The following is a 21,394-nucleotide window of genomic DNA, read 5'->3' as shown; positions in this document are numbered from 1 at the left end:
TACATACTTATTTAACATGATTTTGAAATATAACACATTTTTGGCAAGGAGACTGGTAAATTAGCTGTGATGGTGTGGCAGCTAAGCCCCAAAGATGGCCCCTGATACACCTCCTGCTATTCATGCTTTTGTGTAGTCCCCTCCCACATAGAATCTGGATTGACCCTGTGACTCAATTTTTTTTAACTACTAATAATTTAAATTTGATTTAAAATGTCATACAAAAATTTGAAGCTAGGTGATGGGTACATGAAAGCTCATGTACTTTTAATATGTTTGAATATTTCCCCAATTTTTTTGTTTTGTTTTAACCAATAGAGCACAGTTAAAGTGATGACTAGCTCTAGACCTAAGCCTTAAGAATACGTGGCAATTTCTGCTTCTGCACTTTTGAAAAGAGTCTTGAAATGCCATGTAAGAAGTCTGGCTACCCGCTGGAGAGATCACGTGGAGAAGTGACTTAGAAAGGCCATGTAGAAAGGGAGAGACCCTGAGACTGAACGGAGAAAGAGGCCCAACCATCCCAGCAGCCCATCTGAGTCCTCACCAAGGCACCAGACACGTGAATGTGCTGTCTTGGATGTTCCAGCCTCACGCATCCCCCAAATAACTGCAGCCCTATCTGACATCTCATGGAGCAGAACCGCCCAGCTGAGGCCAATCAATCTGCAGAATCATGACAGGTAATATATTGAAGCCACTGAATTTTGGAGTGGTTTATTATGCAGCCATAAATAACTGAAGTGAATATTTTTGTTTTGTTTTCCCTAAACCTCCACAGGTGTTTGTGGGCTTTGCTGTTCTCAGAGCTATTCGGGGAATAAACTGCCATAGTTTTTCATTTTTAAAACTTTTTATTTGGAAATAATTTCAAATTTACCAAAAAAAAAAAAGTTGCACAATAGTATACAGATCTTCCAAATATTCACTCTGATTCTCTACTTATTATTTCTGAATCATTTGGGAGTAAGTTGTAGACACGATGTGCCATTACCCTTTAACATCTCAATTTGCGTATCTTGAGTGTAAGGATACAGTACAACAATCAAAATCAGGAAATTAACATTAATCCAATAATATCATCTAATCTACAGACCCAATTTAAATATCACCTATGTCTCAACAGTGTCCCTTACAGGTCCAGGATCCAATCTAGGGTCTCATGTTGCCTTTAGTTGTCATGTTTCTTTAGTCTTCTTCAATCTGGAATGTTTCTCAGTTATCTTTCATGATCTTAATAGCTTTGAAGAAACCAAACTAATTGTTTTGAGAATATTCCTCAATTATGGGGGTTTGCCTGATGTTTATAATTTTTTTTTTTTGGCAGGAATGTCACAGAAGTGAGGCTGTGCTAGTCTCTGGGCATCGTATGAGGAGGCACATAATGTCATTGTTCCATTATTGGGGATGTTAACTGTCATCACTTAGTTAAGATGGTATCTGCCAGGTTTTCCACCATAAAGTAATGAATAATTATTTTGTGGAAAAATCTTTGAGATCATGTGACTATCTTGTTTCTCATCAAAATTTCCCCAGTTTTAGCATCCATTAATGATTCTAACCTGAATAAATTATTACTCAGATGATCACCAAATGGGAATTTTCTAATCCTATCATTCCTTCTAGATTTATTAGATAGGATAGGGTTTTCCTTTCTCCCTAATTAAGTAATTAATTAATATCATGATTAATTACTTAATTATGTAGGGACTCATTTCTCTTTTACTCACAGGGCTACAATCTGTTATCATTTTTTTTTTTTTGATACTTAAATTGTCCCAGACTTGGCCAGTGAGAGCCCCTTCAAGCTGTTTACTTATAGACATGTCCCCATCATTCTTCAAGCACTTCTTTACTTTCTGGTGTCATAAAATGTTACTAACACACCTTGTGTTTTCCCTGCTCCAGTCCTGGAGTCAGCCATTTAATTAAGAGTCCTGGTTCTTTTTAGTGGATAATGGTATCTAGAAACCAAGATCTAAATATGCTCATTGTTATTGGAATGCTATTGCTTCTAGACCCTCTCAGTAAACAAACAAAACACACATACACACTCACATAAAACTATATTTGTCTATCTGTCTAATCAGACCACGATACTGGCATCTCCAATTCCTATGCAACACTCCAAGGTATATTCTACACTTCTCAGTTTCCATAGTTGTAATTCTTTTACCAGTGAGAAATCTGTATTCATTTATTTGCTTAACCCCAGACATGCCAACCTCCTTACTAGGTACCAGTGGAAAGGCTGGCCCCTTTCCACTGGTACCTAGTAAGGGGAAGAGGAAGAAAAAAGGCTTTTTTTCCTCAATGTGTCAGAAACTTAAGCAATATATAGCAAACATTTATATATATTCAACTATTTTGACCATGCAGTTCAGAGACCATTCATCTTCTTAAATAACAAAAAGGCCAGTTAAGTTTGCTTAAATCTCCATATATTATCATTAACAAAGATTTTAGCAAACAAGATTTTGTTTTCTTTGTTTTTGTTTCTGTTTTTTTTTTTTTTTTGGCTGCACCGCACGGCTTGTGGGATTTAGTTCCCTGACCAGGGATGGAACCCCGGCCCTCGGCAGTGAGAGGGTGGAGTCCTAACCACTGGACTGACAGGGAATTCCCAAACAAGATTTTTTATTTTCCTTTTTTAAAAAAAATTTATTTTTATTTATTTATTATTTTTGGCTGTGTTGGGTCTTTGTTGCTGCGTGCAGGCTTTCTCTAGTTGTGGCAAGCGGGGCTACTCTTCATTGCGGTGCGCGGGCTTCTCTTGCTGCAGAGCACAGGCTCTAGAGCGCTCGGGCTTCAGTAGATGTGGCGAGTGGGCTCAGTAGTTCTGGCTCATGGGCTCTAGAGCGCAGGCTCAGTAGTTGTGGCGCATGGGCTTAGTTGCTCTGCAGCATGTGGGATCTTCCCTGAGCAGGGCTTGAACCCGTGTCCCCTGCATTGGCAGGCGGATTCTTAACCACTGCGCCACCAGGGAAGCCCATGCCTTTCTTTTTTTTTTTTTTTTTATACAGCAGGTTCTTATTAGTCATCCATTTTATACACATCAGTGTGTACACATCAATCTCAATCGCCCAATTCATCACACCCCCCCCACCCCCCCACCGCTTTCCCCCCCTGGTGTCCATATGTTTGTTCTCTACATCTGCGTCTCAATATCATCCCTGAAAACGAGTTCATCTGTACCATTTTTCTAGGTTCCACATATGTGCATTAATATACGATATTTGTTTTTCTCTTTCTGACTTACTTCACTCTGTATGACAGTCTCTAGATCCATCCACATCTCAACAAATGACCCAATTTCGTTCCTTTTTATGGCTGAGTAATATTCCATTGTATATATGTACCACATCTTCTTTACCCATTCGTCTGTTGATGGGCATTTAGGTTGCTTCCATGACCTGGCTATTGCAAATAGTGCTGCAATGAACATTGGGGTGCATGTGTCTTTTTGAATTATGCTTTTCTCTGGGTATATGCCCAGTAGTGGGGTTGCTGGATCATACGGTAATTCTATTTTTAGTTTTTTAAGGACCCTCCATACTGTTCTCCATAGTGGCTGTATCAATTTACATTCCCACCAACAGTGCGAGAGGGTTGCCTTTTCTCCACACCCTCTCCAGCATTTGTTGTTTGTAGATTTTCTGATGATGCCCATTCTAACTGGTGTGAGGTGATACCTCATTGTAGTTTTGATTTGCATTTCTCTAATAATTAGTGATGTTGAGCAGCTTTTCATGTGCTTCTTGGCCATCTGTATGTCTTCTTTGGAGAAATGTCTATTTAGGTCTTCTGCCCATTTTTGGACTGGGTTGTTTGTTTTTTTAATATTGAGCTGCATAGCTGTTTATATATTTTGGAGATTAATCCTTTGTCCGTTGATTCATTTGCAAATATTTTCTCCCATTCTGAGGGTTGTCTTTTCATCTTGTTTATGGTTTCTTTTGCTGTGCAAAAGCTTTGAAGTTTCATTAGGTCCCATTTGTTTATTTTTGTTTTTATTTCCACTACTCTAGGAGGTGGATCAAAAAAGATCTTGCTGTGATTTATGTCAAAGAGTGTTCTTCCTGTGTTTTCCTCTAAGAGTTTTATAGTGTCCGGTCTTACATTTAGGTCTCTAACCCATTTTGAGTTTATTTTTGTGTATGGTGTTAGGGAGTGTTCCAATTTCATTCTTTTACATGTAGCTGTCCAGTTTTCCCAGCACCACTTATTGAAGAGACTGTCTTTTCTCCATTGTATATCCTTGCCTCCTTTGTCATAGATTAGTTGACCATAGGTGCGTGGGCTTATCTCTGGGCTTTCTATCTTGTTTCATTGATCTATGTTTCTGTTTTTGTGCCAGTACCATATTGTCTGGATTACTGTAGCTTTATAGTATAGTCTGAAGTCAGGTAGTCTGATTCCTCCAGCTCCGTTTTTTTCCCTCAAGACTGCTTAGGCTATTCAGGGTCTTTTGTGTCCCCATACAAATTTTAAGATTTTTTGTTCTAGTTCTGTAAAAAAGGCCATTGGTAATTTGATAGGGATTGCATTGAATCTGTAGATTGCTTTGGGTAGTATAGTCATTTTCACTATGTTGATTCTTCCAATCCAAGAACATGGTATATCTCTCCATCTGTTTGTATCAGCTTTAATTTCTCTCATCAGTGTCTTATAGTTTTCTGCATACAGGTCTTTTGTCTCCCTAGGTAGGTTTATTCCTAGGTATTTTATTCTTTTAGTTGCAGTTGTAAATGGGAGTGTTTCCTTAATTTCTCTTTCAGATTTTTCATCATTAGTGTATAGGAATGCAAGAGATTTCTCTGCATTAATTTTGTATCCTGCTACTTTACCAAATTCATTGATTAGCTCTAGTAGTTTTCTGGTGGCATCTTTAGGATTCTCTATGTATAGTATCATGTCATCTGCAAACAGTGACAGTTTTACTTCTTCTTTTCCAATTTGTATTCCTTTTATTCCTTTTTCTTCTCTGATTGCTGTGGCTAGGACTTCCAAAACTATGTTGAATAATAGTGGCGAGAGTGGACATCCTGTCTTGTTCCTGATCTTAGAGGAAATGCTTTCAGTTTTTCACCATTGGGAATGATGTTTGTTGTGGGTTTGTCATATATGGCCTTTATTATGTTGAGGTAGGTTCCCTCAATGCCCACTTTCTGGAGAGTTTTTATCATAAATGGGTGTTGAATTTTGTCAAAAGCTTTTTCTGCATCTATTGAGATGATCATATGGTTTTTACTCTTCAATTTGTTAATATGGTGTATCACATTGATTGATTTGCAAATATTGAAGAATCCTTGCATCCTGGGATAAATCCCACTTGATCATGGTGTATGATCCTTTTAATGTGTTGTTGGATTCTGCTTGCTAGTATTTTGTTGAGGATTTTTGCATCTATATTCATCAGTGATATTGTTATGTAATTTTCTTTTTTTGTAGTATCTTTGTCTGGTTTTGGTATCAGGGTGATGGTGGCCTCATAGAATGAGTTTTGGAGTGTTCCTTCCTCTGCAATTTTTTGGAAGAGTTTGAGAAGGATGGGTGTTAGCTCTTCTCTAAATGTTTGATAGAATTCACCTGTGAAGCCATCTGGTCCTGGACTTTTGTTTGTTGCAAGATTTTTAATCACAGTTTCAATTTCGTTGCTTGTGATTGGTCTGCTCATATTTTCTATTTCTTCCTGGTTCAGTCTTGGAAGGTTATACCTTTCTAAGAATTTGTCCATTTCTTCCAGGTTGTCCATTTTTTTGGCATAGAGTTGCTTGTAGTAGTCTCTTAGGATATTTTGTATTTCTACGGTGTCTGTTGTAACTTCTCCTTTTTCATTTCTAATTTTATGGATTTGAGTCCTCTCCCTCATTTTTTTTCTTTTAATTTTTTTTTAAAATTTTATTTATTTATTTATTTATGGCTGTGTTGTGTCTTCGTTTCTGTGCAAGGGTTTTCTCTAGCTGTGGCAAGTGGGGGCCGCTCTTCATCGCGGTGCACAGGCCTCTCATTATCACGGCCTCTCTTGTTGCGGAGCACAGGCTCCAGACGCGCAGGCTCAGTAATTGTGGCTCACGGGCCTAGTTGCTCTGCGGCATGTGGGATCTTCCCAGACCAGGGCTCGAACCCGTGTCCCCTGCATTGGCAGGCAGATTCTCAACCACTGCGCCACCAGGGAAGTCCCCTCTCCCTCTTTTTTTGATGAGTCTGGCTAATGGTTTATTAATTTTGTTTATCTTCTCAAAGAACCAGCTTTTAGCTTTATTGATCTTTGCTATTGTTTTCTTAGTTTCTGTTTCATTTATTTCTGCTCTGATCTTTATGATTTTTTTCCTTCTGCTAACTTTGGGTTTTGTTTGTTCTTCTTTCTCTAGTTCCTTTAGGTGTAAGGTTAGATTGTTTATTTGAGATTTTTCTTGTTTCTTGAGGTAGGCTTGTATAGCTATAAACTTCCCTCTTAGAACTGCTTTTGCTGCATCACATAGGTTTTGGATCATCGTGTTCTCATTGTCAGTTGTCTCTAAGTATTTTTTGATTTCCTCTTTGATTTCTTCAGTGATGTCTTGGTTATTTAGTAACATATTGTTTAGCCTCCATGTGTTTGTGTTTTTTACGTTTTTTTCCCTGTAATTGATTTCTAATCTCATAGCATTGTGGTCAGAAAAGATGCTTGATATGATTTCAATTTTCTTAAATTTACTGAGGCTTGATTTGTGACCCAGGATGTGATCTATCCTGGAGAATGTTCCGTGCGCACTTGAGAAGAAAGTGTAATCTGCTGTTTTTGGATGGAATGCCCTATAAATATCAATTAAATCTATCTGGTCTATTGTGTCATTTAAAGCTTCTGTTTCCTTATTTATTTTCATTTTGGATGATCTGTCCATTGGTGTAAGTGAGGTGTTAAAGTCCCCCACTGTTATTGAGTTACTGTCGATTTCTTCTTTTATAGCTGTTAGCAGTTGCCTTATGTATTGAGGTCCTCCTATGTTGGGTGCATATATATTTATAATTGTTATATCTTCTTCTTGGATTGACCCCCTGATCATTATGTAGTGTCCTGCCTTGTCTCTTGTAACATTCTTTATTTTAAAGTCTATTTTATCTGATATGAGTATTGCTACTCCAGCTTTCTTTTGATTTCCATTTGCATGGAATATCTTATTCCATCCCCTCACTTTCAGTCTGTATGTGTCCCTAGGTCTGAAGTGGGTCTCTTGTAGACAGCATATATATGGGTCTTGTGTTTGTATCCATTCAGCAAGCCTGTGTCTTTTGGTTGGAGCATTTAATCTATTCACATTTAGGGTAATTATCGATATATATGTTCCTATTATCATTGTCTCAATTGTTTTGTGTTTGTTTTTGTAGGTCCTTTTCTTCTCTTGTGTTTCCCACTTAGAGAAGTTCCTTTAGCATTTTTTGTAGAGCTGGCTTGGTGGTGCTGAATTCTCTTAGCTTTTGCTTGTCTGTAAAGCTTTTGATTTCTCCGTCAAATCTGAATGAGATCCTTTCTGGGTAGAGTAACCTTGGTTGTAGGTTCTTCCCTTTCATCACTTTTCATGGCACTCCCTTCTGGCTTGTAGAGTTTCTGCTGAGAAATCAGCTGTTAACCTTATAGGAGTTCCCTTGTATATTATTTGTCATTTTTCCCTTGCTGCTTTTAATAATTTTCCTTTGTCTTTAATTTTTGCCAATTTGATTACTATGTGTCTCAGCGTGTTTCTCCTTGGGTTTATCCTGTATGGGACTCTCTGTGCTTCCTGGACTTGGGTGGTTATTTCCTTTCCCATGTTAGGGAAGTTTTCCACTATAATCTCTTGAAATATTTTCTCTGGTCCTTTCTCTCTCTCTTCTCCTTCTGGGACCCCTGTAATGCGAATGTTGTTGCATTTAATGTTGTCCCAGAGGCCTCTTAGGCTGTCTTCATTTCTTTTCATTCTTTTTTCTTTATTCTGTTCCACAGCAGTGAATTCCACCATTCTGTCTTCCAGGTCACTTATCCATTCTTCTGCCTCAGTTATTCTGCTCTTGATTCCTTCTAGTGTAGTTTTCATTTCAGTTATTGTATTGTTCATCTCTGTTTGTTTGTTCTTTAATTCTTCTAGGTCTTTGTTAAACATTTCTTGCATCTTCTCGATTTTTGCCTCCATTCTTTTTCTGAGGTCCTGGATCATCTTCACTATCATTATTCTGAATACTTTTTCTGGAAGGTTGCCTATCTCCACTTCATTTAGTTGTTTTTCTGGGGTTTTATCTTGTTCCTTCATCTGGTACATAGCCCTCTGCCTTTTCATCTTGTCTATCTTTTTGTGAATCCAAACAAGATTTTTAATAGCATCTCTGAAAGCAGTGGAAAGACATGAGATTGTGAGCTAGAAGGAGCTGGGTTTAATTTCTGTCTCTAAGACTTAGTGGAGCAATTTCCTAATTTCTAAATTTCCTAATTTCTCTGAAATGTAGTTTCCTCTTCTGTAAAATGGAGATGAATGAAAGACATAATTATTTTTAGGATTAAATGAGACAATATATGTGCAGTGATTATCTTGATAGAGACTGGATTTTGAAATTTGTAAAGTGGAATAAAAAGAGTAACTTAAAATTTACAAGTAGTTCCTTCCTGGTAAGAAGTGAAGATTTGGATACACATTGAGAATCCACTGCCCTCTTTTCTGGAAGAGTTGCCACTTTGTTTTTAAATTATGCAAATGTACACAAACTATCCACCCATTGTTCTTGGGAGAAAAATTGAATACAGTGACAGAACTCAAATTTAGTGGTTTTCCATAAAGAAATTATGTGTTTGATAATGTAAATTGAGTGTACCTTTTAGCTACCTTGAAGGGGAACCTCTCCTTTCCTCTATGAATTTAGGCTGCGCTTTGCCTATAAATTATTGCTCACTCTTGGAGAAGAGTGTAATTTTTTCCAGTTGTTTTTTATGAGGGAACCCTGAGAACTGTAGGAGGGACTGCAGGCATGAACTTCATCTCATGTCGGAGGAGAAACTGTACACAGTGACAGCTGTTGTCAATTGCTGACCTTCACACAGTAGTTTTTTTGTTTTTTGGTTTTTTTTTGAGTGGCTCAAACAACAGAAGTTTATTTTCTCCTGGTTCTGGAGGCCGTGAGTCCAAGATCAAGGTGTCGGCAGGCTTGCTTTCTCCCAAGGCTTGTCCTTGGCTTGAGACGGCCATCTTCTCCATGTCACACAGTAGTTTTTAAGACACAATAATCCAGAATGTACTGATGCTGGATGTGTTAGTCCAGGTCCTCTGAGAAGCAGAATCAAGATGGTATTAAATGTGTAAGAAATGCATTAAGGAAGATGTCTGTGACAGAAAATGGGGAGGGAACCAAGAGAGCTGGGGCAGTCATTTTCATACTGTGGATGAAAAAGGAAAGTCAGTACAGAGGGAGGAGAATGAAGCAGGAGCCCTGAGAAGATACAGATATAGATAGATATCTGCCATTGTACTCAACCACACCATAATCCCTTTTGTTCTGTCACTGATGAGGCTAGGCTGTACCTCCTAACTTTCTTTGAGATATTCTTCTATCTATGCAACACATGTCTTTTTTGGGTTTGTTTGTTTAAGTGCATTTGACTCCTAAGAACTGCCACGTGTGGGAGAGGTAGCTAAGAACAGAGCAACACCCCTTTCCTGATGCCAGACCGTGGATACCCGGGGGGAGAAGTGGGGCAGAGGTGTCCCCTACCTTGATGGTCTCATCAAGGTCCCTGAGAGAGACCACAAGGTGAGGAGGCCAAAGCAGCAGAATCCTACAGATCTATTCCTGACCCCTCAAGAGATAGCCCTTCTCACCAGGTCATATTGAAAAGGTGACTTTTTGGCATTTGGAGGAATGAGTATTAAGTATTTGTTTTAGTATTAATGGACACACGGCTGAAATTTGTAACCTTAGGCTGATGAAACCCAAGCATTTGGGTTACCTACGTAAAACGAGCACTTCACAACAGGCCTATAATTAATGCTAGTTATTTTCCACCTCCTTTCCAAGATTCTCTGTCATTCTATAAAATGCCATGCTCCAGGGTCGATTTATGTACGAATCCACTCTGATTTCTGGAGAAATCACTTCTGAGCACATAAAGAGTAATGCAAGTCTCCCTTGCTTAGGAGAATGAATTGCATTTTAGGAATTTTGCTAAGTGGCTTACATTCTCTCATTGACTTCCATTAAATAATTACCAAATCAGGGGGCTGTAAAACATGCTGATTATAAGTATCCTTAGAAAATGTTTCAAAATAAAAACAAAACCTCTTTATAAAAAGCAAGGTTTGTATAGGTCACATATTGGAGAGAAAACAAGAGTTCTCTTAGAAAAGATAGTAATATAATTATTCACAATACTCCAAACTATAATACTGTGCCGTTCTCAAAATGAGTACTCAAATAAAAATATTAAATGTGTGCCTGATGCTGTAGGGTGTGTGTTGGGGGTGGTAGGAAAAGGGAAGAAATACCTCTCCTGTTTGGGTGATTTGAATACCTTTATCTTCTCAAGCTGGTGCAAACCATTTAGTATACAGTTTTTTCCCTTTTCTCAGGCTAGGAACACAGACAAGACTGGGGAATAGCAATGTGTGTTAACCAGGGCTCTTCTGACTGCTGATGAGAGAATCCTAACTTAACTTAGCTAAAGCCAAAGGACATTTATTGGTTCTTACATTTGAGTGGTTCAGGGCAGGCTCTGACTTTAAGCATAACTGGATTCAGGGGCTCAAACAATGGGACAAAGTTTTCTTCTTTCCCTGTCTTTATGCCTTGCTTCTCTCTGTGGTTTGCCCTCATTTTTTTCTACTCTAGATAGGACTCTGGGGAAACTGTCTTCAACAACTCCAGTTTCACATCTTTCAAGTTTAGTATGTCCAATAGAGAATTTCTCTCTGTCTCTCACAATATTCATAAGTCAATTTCAGGGAAGGGTTTAGATTGGCTCTGCTAGGGTTGTGTGTCCATTCTTGAATGGTTGACTATTACCAAGGAGGTGGGATATTATGATTGGCCGGTCCTGGGTATAGTCACTCTACTTTGGTAATCGTGAGGGGAAAAGGTTAGAGAAAAGGGAAAACTGTAATTAAGAGCCCCACCAGGTCATATGAAGTAGGAGAGGAATTCTCCAAAGCAAAAGGGTATGTACATTAGGAGGATAGAAGAAACATACTGAGTGTTAAATGTTATAGCTCCCAGAGGGTAAAAGGTGGAATCCAATCTAGATTTTTCTACCTTTGGTCTCTCTATGTCTCAGTTTCTTGGGCTAATAACTATAATTTGCTTAAGCTGATGAGATTATTTTCTTTAGTTCCAAACCACATGATAAAATACTTTTTTGTTTTTTCTTCCTACAGCTTTTGAACTTACTGCTCCTTCCAGACTCCTCTGCTCAGCAATATCTATACAAATTGTTAAGTTACCTTTGGACTTGAAGAGACAGTGGCATCTAAAGTAAAGATGTAAAGTCTGTGAGAAATGAATTGGGTTTTAATATTATTTTTTATATTTATTTATTTATTTATATTTATTTTTGGCTGCATTGGGTCTTCGTTGCTGCACTTGGGCTTTCTCTAGTTGTAGCGAGCAGGGGCTACTCTTTGTTGCGGTGCGCGGGCTTCTCCTTATGGTGGCTTCTCTTGTTGTGCAGCGTGGGCTTTAGGCATGAGGGCTTCAGTAGTTGTAGCACATGGGCTCAGCAGTTGTGGCGCATGGGCTTAGTTGCTCCGCGGCATGTGGGATCTTCCCGGACCAGGGCTCAAACTCATGTCCCCTGCATTGGCAGGCAGATTCTTATCCACTGCGCCACCAGAGAAGTCCCTGGTTTTTTATTTTAAAGCCCTAATCAAGTTTCTTCAACTTTCCTTCTGCTTTGACCAAAGGCTACTTAGAAAAGATGCAAGAACAAAGGCAATGACAGGAAGTACGTGGATGCTATGCTGTGTGTGAACATTTTACCAAATTTATAGATTTCAGGCTTTCTCTTAAGTGAATTTCTGAAAATCATAGTATTCCTGTACCAGCCAAGAAAGTTTTCTTTATAGACACATAGAAATCCACACTGTAGCAAGTATTGTTCTTACAGATGGAGTGGGTAGCTTCCTAGGTTAGTGTTTACCAAATGCCAGAGCTGGGACTGACTGTGTCGGGATCACCAAGGGATCTTATTAACAATACAGATACTTTGGCCCCATTACAGACCTACTGAGTCAGAGTATTCTGGGCAGAGCCTAGAAATTTGTATTTTGAAGAAACTCCCTTTGTTGATTCCAAGGTGTAGTCAAATTTTAGAACTACTGACCTAGATGTCTGGAAGACTCCATGCCCCTAAATATTTTGCCTGTTGTCCTACCACAATGCCTGAAATTCTCATGTTACACTTAAATACTGAAGATTACAATTGACATGCAAATGTTATCAGTGTGTTTTAATCAGGGCTCCTTCAGTTGTCAGTGATAGAAACCTAAGTTAGAGCAAATTGGCTGACACAACTGAGAAGAGGAAGGAGAGGTTTTTCAGTCATGGCTTGCTTTAGTGATTCAAATGATGTCATCAAGGATTGGATCTTTCCCAGCTCTTGGACAGCTCTCTCCATGTAATGGGGAAGAAAGCTGTTGTCAGGCCATGATTCACAACGTGGATGGGGGGTGGGGGAGGGAAGAGAGAGAGAGAAATTGTCTAATAGCTCAGCATGAGAGTTCCCAAGAATCTTTGGCCAGTCAGAGGTCACATGCTTATTTATCATTGAGTGGGAAAAGGGGTGTGGTCAGCCTCATCTGGACCATCTTGAATACGTTCTCCTTAGGAAAGAAGGGTTTTGTCACCAAATAAAGATGAATGTGATGCTGGGAAGTCAAAATAAGAGATGAATGCTACAATATGGTATGATAGGGGCAAGGAACTCATGAGCATGGACCAGTGGTTCAAAGTATAGTCTAGAGACCTCTTAGAGTCTCTAAAACAGTTTCAGGGGGCCCACATTATTTTTCATAAAAATTATGTTATTTATATTAACATATGGTGGGTTTATTATGGTTATTTTAAAATGAATAAATAAATATGTAAAAGTTTGATAATTTCTTTAAAGCAGTAAATATTGATAAATATAGTCACATAAACAAAAGATCTTTGGGGTCCCCAACAATTTTTAGGAGTGTATAGAGGTCCTGAGACCAAAAAGCTTGAGAACTGCTGGCATATGCCGAAATTAGCTAATCAACACTTTTGCTATGTAGTGGCTTTACTCACTAGGGTTAACCTGGGATGTGCAAAAACATTGCTGAAAGTTCTCTGTGCATAAAAATCTAGGACTGAAAGTTCCACTTGATGGATTAAGAAAATCCGTGGGAATGAGTAAGATATAGAGAACTCATCTGCACACCTAAAAAAACAGAGCGTCCTCTGATTATTCCTTTACCATTATAAGTACTTGTACAAATTAAGGGTTGTTTGGAGATGTTTAAAAGGTATGATTGCATTTACAGTCATTTTCAAAAGAATAGCAGGACAAATTAATAAGTAAAATATCAGAGTAGGCAGTTGCATGGGAAAGTTAGAAGCAGCAAGAAATATTACATGAAAAAATGGCTTCTGGACTTCCCTGGTGGTGCAGTGGTTAAGAATCCACCTGCCAATGCAGGGGACAAGGGTTCGAGCCATGGTCTGGGAAGATCCCGCATGCCGCAGAGCAACTAAGCCCGTGCGCCACGACTACTGAGCCTGCGCTCTACAGCCCAAAAGCCACAACTACTGAGCCCGCGTGCTACAACTACTGAAGCCTGTGTGCCTAAAGCCTGTGCTCCGCAACAAGAGAAGCCACCACAATGAGAAGCCCGCACACCGCAACGAAGAGTAGCCCCCGTTTGCTACAACTAGAGAAAGCCCGGGTGCAGCAATGAAGACCCAATGCAGCCAAAAAATAAAATAAAATAAATAAAATTTATTTAAAAAAAAATAAGGGAGTTACCTTTTAAAAAGAAATGGCTTCTAAGAAAAATGAGTGTATCTCTCCAACCAAAAGACATATATGAGTGTTCATAGAAGTTTTATTCATATATAGCCAAATTTTGGGAAAAAAATCAAATGCCCACCAACAGCAGAAAGGCTAAATTTTGGTATATTCATGAAATGAAATACCATACAACAACAAAGAACAGAATACTACAGGATGTAAGCATCTGGATGAACCTCACAGCTATATGATGAGTGGAAGAAGCCAGGCACAAAAGAGTACATACTGTGTGATTCCATTTGTATAAATATCAAGAACAGGCAACACTAATCTACGATGATGATAGAAATCAGATTAGTGAATACTTCTGGGGGAGGGGTGTATTAGATATCTATTCCTGTGTATCAAATTACCCAAAATCTTAATGGCATAAAACAACAAAAACCATTTATTATCTCACATGAATTTCTCTGGGTCAGGGATTTGGGAACAGCTTATCTGGGTGGTTCTGATTCGGGGTCTCTCATGAGACTGTAGTCAAGATGTCAACCAGGCTGCAGTTACCTGAATGTTATGCTTTAATAACATTTGTTTTTTAAAGCAATGACCTTCCTACACACGCTGCTAGACTGTAAGCTCTGTCTTCATCACCACTTCTGTGCACCTGGCACAGTCTAGCACACAATAGGTGCCCTGTATCAAGTTAGCCTCTTTTGGTTGCAAGTGAAAGAAAATCAAATCAGGGAGTTCCCTGGTGGTCCAGTGGTTAACACTCCGAGCTTCCACTGCAGGGGGTGTGGGTTTGATCCCTGGTGGGGGAACTAAGATCCTGCATTTTATGTGGTGTGGCTAAAAAAAAGAAAACCCAAATCAAACTGACTTAAACCACAAGACTAATTTGCTCAGTGTGGTTAATTTTGTGCCATCTAGACTGGGCCATGAGGTGCCCAGATATTTGGTCATTTTTCTGGGTGTTTCTGTGAGGGTGTTTTCGGATGAGATTAACATTTAAATTGGTAGACTGAGTCAAGCAGATTGCCTTCCCTAATGTGAGTGGGTCTCATCCAATCAACTGAAGGCCTGAATAGAACAAAAAGGGTGAACACCGCCCAGGGAACAGAGAATTCTTTCCTGCTTGCCTTCCAACTGGGACAAGGCCTTTTTCCCTGCCTTTGGACTAGAACTGAAACATGAGCTTTTCCTGGGTCTTGAGCCAGCCAGCCCTTGACAGGAATTATACCACTGGCTCTCCTGGTTCTCAGGCCTTCAGACTTGGACTAGAACTAAATCACTCTCCTGGGTCTCCGGATTGCCAATTCACCCTGCAGATCATGGGACTTGTCCTCCTCCATAATGAGCCAATTCCTTACAATAAATCTCTTTGGTTTCTATTGGTTCTGTTTCTCAGGAGAACCTTGATCAATATACTCAGTAACTGAAAAATCCTCAGGTTAGACTGGCATCAGGTGAAAATTGAGTCCAAAATAAAAATTTCACTGAGGACATATTTCTCTCTTTCTCACTTTCTTTCTCCACAGTGTTGCCTTCATATTCAAGCTCTTTATGGTGTTCCTCAGAGCTCCAGACTCTCCCACCATGGAAGTGAAATGGCTGCATATGCTTCCATTTTTACACCATACCTTGAGGGAAAAGAAAGCATGTCTCTGGTAGCTCCTACACCTGGGAGTCACTCTTTCTCATATTGGAACAAATTGGATTAATTGCTTACTTTTTTTTTTTTTAACGTCTTTATTGGAGTATAATTGCTTTAAAATGTTGTGTTAGTTTCTGCCGTACAACAAAGTGAATCAGCTATAAGTATACATATATCCCCATATCCCCTCCCTCTTGAGCCTCCCTCCAACCCTCCCTGTCCCACCCCTCTAGGTCATCACAAAGCATCAAGCTTATCTCCCTGTGCTATGCAGCAGCTTCCCACTAGCCATCCATATTACCTTTGGTAGTGTATATATGTCAATGCTACTCTCTCACTTCGTCCCAGCTTCCCCTTCCCCCACTGTGTCCTCAAGTACGTTCTCTACATCTGCGTTTTTATTCCTGCCCTGCCACTAGGTTCATCAGTACCGTTTTTCTGGATTCCATACATATGCGTTAGCATACAGTATTTGTTTTTCTCTTTCTGACTGACTTCACTCTGTATGACAGACTCTAGGTCCATCTACCTCATTACAAGTAACTTAATTTTGTTCCTTTTAATGGCTGAGTAATATTCCATTGCATATATGTGCCACAACTTCTTTATCCATTCATCTGTCATGGACATTTAGGTTGCTTCCATGTCCTGGCTATTGTAAATAGAGCTGCAATGAACATTGTGGTACATGACTCTTTTTGAATTATGGTTTTCTCAGGGTATATGCCCAGTAGTGGGATTGCTGGGTCATATGGTAGTTCTATTTTTAGTTTTTTTTAAGGAACCTCCATACTGTTCTCCATAGTGGCTTAGTTCTCCAAATTGAATGTATCAATTTATATTCCCACCAACAGTGCAGGAAGGTTCCTTTTCTCCACAGCCTCTCCAGCATTTATTGTTTCTAGGTTTTTTGATGATGGCCATTCTGACCGGTGAAGTGATACCTCATTGTGGTTTTGATTTGCATTTCTCTAATGATTAGTGATGTTGAGCATCATTTCATGCGTTTGTTGGCCATCTGTATATCTTCTTTGGAGAAATGTCTGTTTAGGTTTTGTGCCCATTTTTGGATTGGGTTGTTTGATTTTTTGATATTGAGCTGCATGGACTGCTTGTATATTTTGGAGATTAATCCTTTGTCTGTTGCTTCATTTGCAAATATTTTCTCCCATTCTGAGCGTTGTCTTTTCATCTTGTTTATGGTTTCCCTTGCTGTGCAAAAGCTTTTAAGTTTCATTAGGTCCCATTTGTTTATTTTTGTTTTTATTTCCATTTCTGTAGGAGGTGAGTCAAAAAGGTACTTGCTGTGATTTATGTCATAGAGTGTTCTGCCTATGTTTTCCTCTAAGAGTTTTATAGTGTCTACCCTTACATTTAGGTATTTAATCCATTTTGAGTTTATTTTTGTGTATGGTGTTAGGAAGTGTTTTAATTTCTTTCTTTTACATGTAGCTGTCCAGTTTTCCCAGCACCACTTATTGAAGAGGCTGTCTTTTCTCCATTGTATAGTCTTGCCTCCTTTGTCAAAGATAAGTTGACTGGGCTTCCCTGGTGGCGCAGTGGTTGAGAGTCTGCCTGCCAATGCAGGGGACACGGGTTCGAGCCCTGGTCTGGGAGGATCCCACATGCCGCGGAGTGACTGGGCCCGTGGGCCACAATTACTGAGCCTGCGCGTCTGGAGCCTGTGCTCTGCAACAAGAGAGGCCGTGATAGTGAGAGGCCCGCGCACTGCGATGAGGAGTGGCCCCCGCTTGCCGCAACTGGAGAGAGCCCTCACACAGAAACGAAGACCCAACACAGCCATGAATACATAAATAAATAAATAAAATATTTAAAAAAAAAAGATAAGTTGACCATATGTGCATGAGTTCACCTCTGGGCTTTGTATCCTGTTCCATTGATCTATATTTCTCTTTTTGTGCCAGTACCATACTGTCTTGATTACTGTAGCTTTGTAGTATAGTCTGAAGTCAGGGAGCCTGATTCCTCCAGCTCTGTTTTTCTTTCTCAGGATTGCTTTGGCTATTCGGGGTCTTTTGTGTTTCCATACAAACTGTAAAATTTCTTGTTCTAGTTCTGTGAAAAATGCCATTGGTATTTTGATAGGGATTGCATTGAATCTGTAGATTGCTTTGGGTAGTACAGTTATTTTCACAATGTTGATTCTTCCAATCCAAGAATATGGTATATCTTTCCATCTGTTTGCATTGTCTTTGATTTCTTTCCTCAGTGTCTTATAGCTTTCTGCATACAGATCTTTTGTCTCCTTAGGTAGGTTTATTCCTAGGTATTTTATTCTTTTTGTCATTTGCTTACTTTTGAACCAATCACTATGAGCAGGTGGAGAGACTGTATTGATTGACTCATGTCCATCAAGGACTACCCCTGGAGCTATGTTCTTGTGCATTAGAAAGGGGCAAGTATCTATCTCAGAAAAGCAAAAGGTTTTTTAGATCTCTGAGTTTGGTTTCATTGGGCAGAATTCATCCCTTGGCTATTCTAGCTGCAAGAAAGCCTGGGTAATTTAGTATAGTTAGCTGAGTTCTGATAGGAGGAAGGGAAAATACATTTTGGGTGGACAAGTAGTGGTATCTTTTATACCAACAACAAAGAGTGGGATTATCATACTTGGTTCAGAGAAAGCATCGTTCATCCCTTAGGTTTGGGGAGGGGCCCACCTTCTCTCAGCATATTTGCCTCCTTTGACAGATAACACTTTTCAAATGGTCTCCTTAAATGTGAATTGATACTTCTCCATCAAGAAGTGGGTCTATGTTCCCTTCCTGGAATCTGGGAAGACTCATGTATGATTCAGGTGAGAAGAGATATTTGTGACTTTCAAGGCTAGGTTAGGAAAGGCAATACAGCTTCTGCATAGCTCTTAATCTCTTGGGAGATGTGCCTTTGGAATTCTGAGTCCTGTAAAGAAGTCTGGCTACCCTGAAATCATCATGCTTGAGAGCCCATGGGAGGGACCACACAGAAATAGAAAGAGATGCCTGAAGGGCTCCATCACTTAAGCCCCCATGGTCTTCGAGTCTTCCTAGTCCAGGTATCAGACATATGATTGAAGAAGCTTTTGAGATGACCCCAGCTGTAGCTACTATCTGACTGCAGCCTTATGAGAGACTCTGAGCTAGAACTTCCCAGCCAAGTTACTTCCAAATTCCTGAACCACAGAAAACATGAGAGAATAAAAGATTATTGTTTTGGAGTAATTTACGTACAGCAATAGATAACTAATATACTTCTCCAAAGTATTAGATTCTACAAGCTAAGGATGAAGGAGAGAATGCCTACTGAGTAGGTAACCAATGGTGTTTGTTCGACTCATAAGTAGTAAAGGTGTTAAAGCAACAATTCAATGCATATAAAAATAAAAACTCAAGGCTATTTTTCAAAGCACTATTTACAATAATAAAAAGTTGGAGAAAACCTAAATGTCCAAAACTAGAAAGTTGTTTAAATAAATTATGGTTCTTGCACACTTTAAATGTAATATGTCTATAAACTGACTATAAAAATCAAGGTTTGAAGAATATTCAATGTCATGGGCGTATGTTCTTGATATAATAATGTTAAGGTGAAAATAGCAGGAATAAAAATTGAACACTGTATTTTAAAAGGGTGAATTTTATAGTATGTAAATTATCTCAGAAAAAAATTGTATAAGAAAAAATTGAACATACACATAAAAATATATATGAACAGAAAAAAAGGCTAAAAGGGAATATATTAAAATGTTATTAGTAGTTATCTTTGGAAGCTGAAATTCTACATAATATTTAATACCATTCTTTGTAGCTTTCTCACACAGTGAAGAAGGTTGAAGTGCAATAAAAAACTGAGAAAACTGGAAAAAGGTGTAAAGTTGAAAATGATTTAAATTCACATTGAATTTTTAAAAGCTTGGTCAAGAAAGAGCAGGATCATATGGTAGTTCTATTTTTAATTTTTGAGGACGCTCCATACTGGTTTCCATAATGGCTGTACCAATTTACATTCCCAAAAGTGTATAAGGATTCACTTTTCTCCACATCCTCACCAACACTTGTTATTTTCTGACTTTTTGATAGGAGCCATTCTAACAGATATGATGTGATATCTGTGTGGTTTTGATTTGCAGTTCCCTGCTGATTATTGATATTGAGCACCTTTTTGGATGTCTTCTTTAGAAAATGCAATTCTACTTCTGGGTATATATCCAAAGGAAACAAAATCTAACTCTTGAAAAGATATCTGCACTCCCACGTTCATTGCAGCGTTATTCACAATAGCCAAGACATGGAAAGAACCTATGTGTCCACGCAATGATAAAGAAAATGTGATATATGTATACAGTGGAATATTTTTTTTTTTTTTTTTTTTTATAGATACTTTATTTATTTATTTATTTATTTTTGGCTGTGTTGGGTCCTCGGTTCGTGCGAGGGCTTTCTCCAGCTGCGGCAAGCGGGGGCCACTCTTCATCGCGGTGCGGGGACCGCTCTTCATCGCGGTGCGCGGGCCTTTCACCACCGCGGCCCCTCCCGTTGCGGGGCGCAGGCTCAGTAGTTGTGGCTCACGGGCCCAGCCGCTCCGCGGCATGTGGGATCCTCCCAGACCAGGGCTCGAACCTGCGTCCCCTGCATTAGCAGGCAGACTCTCAACCACTGCGCCACCAGGGAAGCCCCTATACAGTGTAATATTATTCAGCATTAAAAAAGAAGGAAATTCTGCCATTTGCAACAACATGGATGAAACTGGAAGACAGTATGCTAAGTGAAATAAGCCAGACACAGAAAGATAAATACTGCATGATCTCACTTACATGTAATATCTTAAAAAGTCAAACTCATAGAAACAAAGAGTAGAAGGGTGGTTACTATGGGATGGGATGGATGGAGTGGGAGAAATGGGGAGATGTTGATCAAAGTGTACAAACTTTCAGTTATAAGATGAGTAAGTTTTGGAGACCTAATGTACAGTCTGGTGACTATAGTTAATAATTCTGTATACTGTTAATGTATTGTTAATGTATTGTATACTTGAAATTTTCTGAGTAGATCTTAAGTATTCTCAACATACGTGAAAAATGGTAACTATATGCGATGATGGATGTGTTAATTAGCTTGATTGTGGTGATCATTTCACAATGTATCTGTATATCAAAACACCACATTGTACACTATAAATGTATATATACATATATGATACCATATATTTTATATAAATAAATAAATAAATAGTCTTTATTTGTGAATTATACCTTATTAAAGCTAGGGGTAAAAAAAAGAAAAAGAACCACATTGTATTCAAAATGATGGCGGAAGTGGTTGTGGTTTTGGGTGGGGGTGGAGGGTGGGGTGGGGTGTGCATGCAGCATTTGGGGAAGGAAAGGAAGAACTACTGATTGAGCCACTGTGTGGTTCTTATGTGGGGACAGCGTGGGGAGAGGGCTGGTGACATGTTCTAGAGAGAGAAGGTACATCCGTGGTGAGATGGGGGAATGCAGTGTGTATGTGTAAGTTGTAGATTGACCCACGTGGGCGTAAAGTGCACTGGAGTGTACTGAATAGGTGTAAGTAAATCCTTAGACACATGACCGACATACAGCAGTCCAAAACCTCATCAGGAGGAGAACACAAACACGGAGCGAAACTGAACATCCCAACTAAATATAGAAGAATCTCTATCCTTGACTAAAATTTCCACAAATTGTACTCACACTGACAGTTGCTACTATGTCTCAATTTCCCAGTCTGTGTAACAAAAAGAGAACTGTACTTCTT

General features: G+C 39.1%; 2 long non-coding RNA genes across 2 annotated transcripts in view; both read right to left on the bottom strand.

The window, feature by feature from the left end:
* LOC309642871 overlaps positions 1 to 21,394 on the bottom strand; it is a 367,193-nt gene that overhangs the window by 57,678 nt on the left and 288,121 nt on the right. The gene's annotated exons all lie outside the window — the stretch shown is intronic.
* Positions 19,972 to 21,394, bottom strand: part of LOC309642866 — a 242,639-nt gene continuing 241,216 nt past the window's right edge. The window contains exon 2 of the long non-coding RNA XR_014253414.1: positions 19,972 to 20,295. This is a non-coding gene — a long non-coding RNA (uncharacterized lncRNA). The remainder of the gene's footprint in view (positions 20,296 to 21,394) is intronic.

Source organism: Balaenoptera physalus (genome assembly GCF_965194825.1).
Source record: "Balaenoptera physalus genome assembly, chromosome: 14".
In the NCBI taxonomy this organism is placed as follows: Eukaryota; Metazoa; Chordata; class Mammalia; order Artiodactyla; family Balaenopteridae; genus Balaenoptera; species Balaenoptera physalus.
This window is presented reverse-complemented; position numbering and strand designations above follow the sequence as displayed.